This window comes from Sinocyclocheilus anshuiensis, unplaced genomic scaffold (genome assembly GCF_001515605.1).
Source record: "Sinocyclocheilus anshuiensis isolate Anshui unplaced genomic scaffold, SAMN03320099.WGS_v1.1 scaffold195, whole genome shotgun sequence".
Lineage (NCBI taxonomy): Eukaryota > Metazoa > Chordata > Actinopteri > Cypriniformes > Cyprinidae > Sinocyclocheilus > Sinocyclocheilus anshuiensis.
In genome coordinates, this window is record NW_015548236.1 from 2,863,209 (window position 1) to 2,867,200 (window position 3,992).

Consider the following 3,992-nt stretch of genomic DNA (forward strand, 5'->3'; position numbering starts at 1 on the left):
GACATGTGGCCAAGTATGGTGACCCATACTCGGAATTAGTGCTCTGCATTTACCCATCCAAAGTGCACACACACAGCAGTGAACACACACAAACCGTGAACACACACCCGGAGCAGTGGGCAGCCATTTATGCTGCGGCACCCGGGGAGCAGTTGGGGGTTCGGTGCCTTGCTCAAGGGCACCTCAGTCGTGGTATTGAAGGTGGGAGAGAGCGCTGTACATTCACTCCCCCCACCAACAATCCCTGCCGGTACGAGACTCGAACCCCCAACCTTTGGGTTATGAGTCCGACTCTCTGACCATTAGGCCACGACTTCCCCAAAGGAAATACGTTGGCCGGGAACCGAACCCGGGTCAACTGCTTGGAAGGCAGCTATGCTCACCACTATACCACCAACGCAGGTAAATGCGCCATCCAATAAAAAAAAAGTGTCTCACACGGCTCCGGGGGGTGAACAAAGGCCTTCTGTAGCAAATCGATGCGTTTTTGTAAGAAAAATATCCATATTCAAAACGTAATAATCACTTTAATCTAGCTTGCGCTCACTGTTGTACACTGGAAGCAGTTCCGGGCGGATGACGTATTAGGTCAGTGCTGCGCATGGGCTGGTGAGTCTCGTGAAAACCAACGTTTGTTAACAGGAGCAAAGGAAGCAAAGTTTCCTTACTTTAGCAAAGGAAAACCAGTCTCCTCTTGGCTTATATCGGAATCCTCCGACATTCTTCTTTACAAATCCTCGTTTTGTACTTCTAATTAGTGACCATTGTTTTGTTTTGATCTCTCTGCTGTGCTTCCGCGTGAGTCACTTCTGAGCGGTGCATGCACAAAGCCGACCTCCATACATCATCCGCCCGGAACTGCTTCCAGTGTACAACAGTACACAGAAATCTTATATTCTAAAATCCCAACATTTCGAATTCAGAGTTTCTAGGAGGTTATACTCCGCCACTGTATACAATTGTATCAGGAATTGAATCACTGTCTGCACTCGCATTGGTAGTCAGTGCATTGTGTTACTGCTCATTTACATAAAGTACAAAAATCTTATCTGTGATCACTGACATAGTTGCAAATGTCTGTTAGTGTAAAAACCTTGTAGCATATTATACTCCAGTGTTGCCAGGTCTTGCAAAATAAAACAACTTGCAAAAGAAAAAGAAAGCAACTTTTTGTTTTTAAACTTAATTTCATGGTTACACACACACACACACACACACACACACACATACATAAACTTACATAACATGTGAATTAGGGTTACGTGTGTGCGCACTAACAAAGTACGCTTTTTTCTGCTTTGAACCTACAGCATACGTTTCATGTGCTATAGTATTTATGATTATAAGCTCAATGTTGCATATTCTAAGCAGACATGGCAACACTGATACACACACAGTTTCCAGTTTAACGGAGCACCTTGAGGCTCTATCTATCCTCTAAAGCTCATTGATTCTGTCAAGCTTCAGAATAAGAGGAGTCCATTCACCCATCTCTCTCTTTTTCTTCCCCCTTCTGCTTTTACCACCCCAACATGCACTTTCCCCCCTCTACATCCCCATGCATCCATCCCTTCTCCATCTTTCTCCTCTATTATTCCCCGTTTCACTCCCTCTCACTCACTTAATATCAATATCGATTATTATCTTTTAAGAGTCATGTCTAGTCTGCAGCATAGAGAGAAGGGAGGCAGCATAGCTGTATTTTATTTCACATCATTATCATCATCATCATAATTTCTACTGTGCAGGAGTTAATACTTATCAGTGAGCATAAAGAGGAGAGGAGAAAAGAAGGACACGAGGGAAATGAGAAGGAGGAGGAGAGGAAGACACACAACCTAAAGGACAGCCCATATTGATTGAGAAGAGGAAAGGTGTGTATGTATTCAAATTACAGAGCAACTTTATATGTTAAGTTTTCATTTTAGGCTTATTGCATTCAAATCTCATTTTCAAATGCTTGACCAGCATTTTAATACATATTAATGTTGTCCAGAGAATGTGTTCTTTGAATGTGTTTTAACTTGAGTGTGTGTGTGTGTGTGTGTGTGTGTGTGTGTGTGTGTACACATGGGTGGAGTATGAACACGCCCTGTGGTAACTTTAGTCTTTCCCTGGTTCTTTTAAAACAACCTGTGGGAGTGATTTGAGTGTTTTACCTTGAATGTGTTTGTGTGTGTCCTTTCATGGTTGGTGCTCCATCACACTGTTTCTGATTGGTCCATGATTACTATTGACACTCTGATGCTGGACATGAATAAAAGTGACTGTGATGAGATAAGACTTTTACAGGGCTATCTCTCACCCACCTTTATCACCCAGACTGTGTGTGTGTGTATGTGTGTATGAGTATTGGACAGGGCATTCATAGAACAGGGAATGAGAATAGAGTGAACTGAAAGAAAGAGAGATGGGAGCTCATATTCTGTAGTTTTTTTTTCAGCTGTCGATGATAAATCTGATGCAGTTGACACTTTTAAAATCTGCAAAATCCATCAAAGTAGAAGTCAGCCATTAATACCCATATACATTATTGTTCAAAGTATTTCTTGCTGCCATTTATGAATTTTGTGCATGTAAGGGAACTGTAAATCTGCTTGCGGTATGCGGTATGCGGTATGCGGTTTGTGTACTTGTCTGTAAAACTGACCCTGGATGTATTATTTGACAAGGGGATGATCTTGCAGTTCGTGAAACAACATTTTCCAGTAGGTGAAAGAGAGACAGAATAGAGAGAGAGTAAAATAGACAGAGAGAAACTCAAGAGGTCATCTGATTGTAAGAGAGAGACCCATAAAAGTTCCATTAACCTGTTCAGAGTTAAGAGCTTGTTCAGCTTAGCTACAGACAACTAGCACAAACAGAACATCACCATAAAAACCAAACACACATACAGGTTATACTCAGAACCCTTCTATCCTTAACATACTTTATCTGGCCTGAATTCCTCTGAATGAGTCACAACACAGAGACGCCAGTGTGTGTGTGTGTGTGTAAGTTTGTATGTGCATGATTTAATGTGCTTGACTCCCACACTCAAAGTGAGTGGCTCAAACACAAACAGTGAGTTATCTTTAAAGTTCTCCATTAAAGATGGAAATATCAGATCCACCCTCCACTTCCATCCCTTGTTCTTTCATCCCTTCATTCCTATTCTTCCCCTTTTCAAAAATCTATTCTTATTCCATTGGAGCCAAAGTTGCGTAACACGTACTTGAGTCAGAGGCCTTTTTTGTGTTTTTATTAGAGTAATTTTCTGTGTTTAACTCTTTCAGTCAGTGATGGAAGATCATTTAGAGTTAATATTCAGTGTCACTGAAATAACATGCGTGTAACATAAATATATGACATGTAAGTCTAGTCACTGCCATAACTAAAATAGCAAGTATTTATGTCACAGAAATAAAAGTTAGTGTCATGCTGCTATTGAATGAATGCTGCTTAATTCCTGAATTTTCTTGAATTTCGCAAACAGAATTCCAATTTAATATATAGAATTAAAATAAATTAAATGTGAACAAAATTACTGTAATTTTTAAACAGAAAAGCAAAGATTGTCAAGACAATTTGTAAGCCTTGAAATTTGAAGATATCTGTCTAGAGAAATAGTTAGATATTTAAAATACCACCTATAGAAATTTGTATTTTATAGTTTATATTATTAACTTTTTGGACCAGGGTGCACTAGAATACATTACCTGTGTTGAATTTTGTTGAATAACAATTCAGTCAAATTCCTTTTCCTGTCATTTAAATTCAATTTTGAATTCAAACTTCAGTATTTCAGTTCTGAATTTTGCATAACCCTGGAATTGTTGCAGTAATGCTTCATTTCTCTTATGTTTTCTATGTGACTTAATGCTGTCCATGTAAAAATGTCATGGTCATGCTTACTGAAATCTATGAAAGCCTTGCTTGGTCCCATCTGAACACAAAAGAAGATGTTTTGAAGAACCAAACAGTTGTTGGTCCCCATTGACTTCCATAGTAGG

The 3,992-nt window shown here is 39.6% G+C and overlaps 1 non-coding gene across 1 annotated transcript; it reads right to left on the reverse strand.

The window, feature by feature from the left end:
- Positions 1 to 328: 328 nt before the first annotated feature.
- On the reverse strand, positions 329 to 400 carry trnag-ucc (transfer RNA glycine (anticodon UCC)). Its single transcript has one exon. It is a non-coding gene; the product is annotated as a tRNA-Gly (tRNA).
- Positions 401 to 3,992: the final 3,592 nt, after the last annotated feature.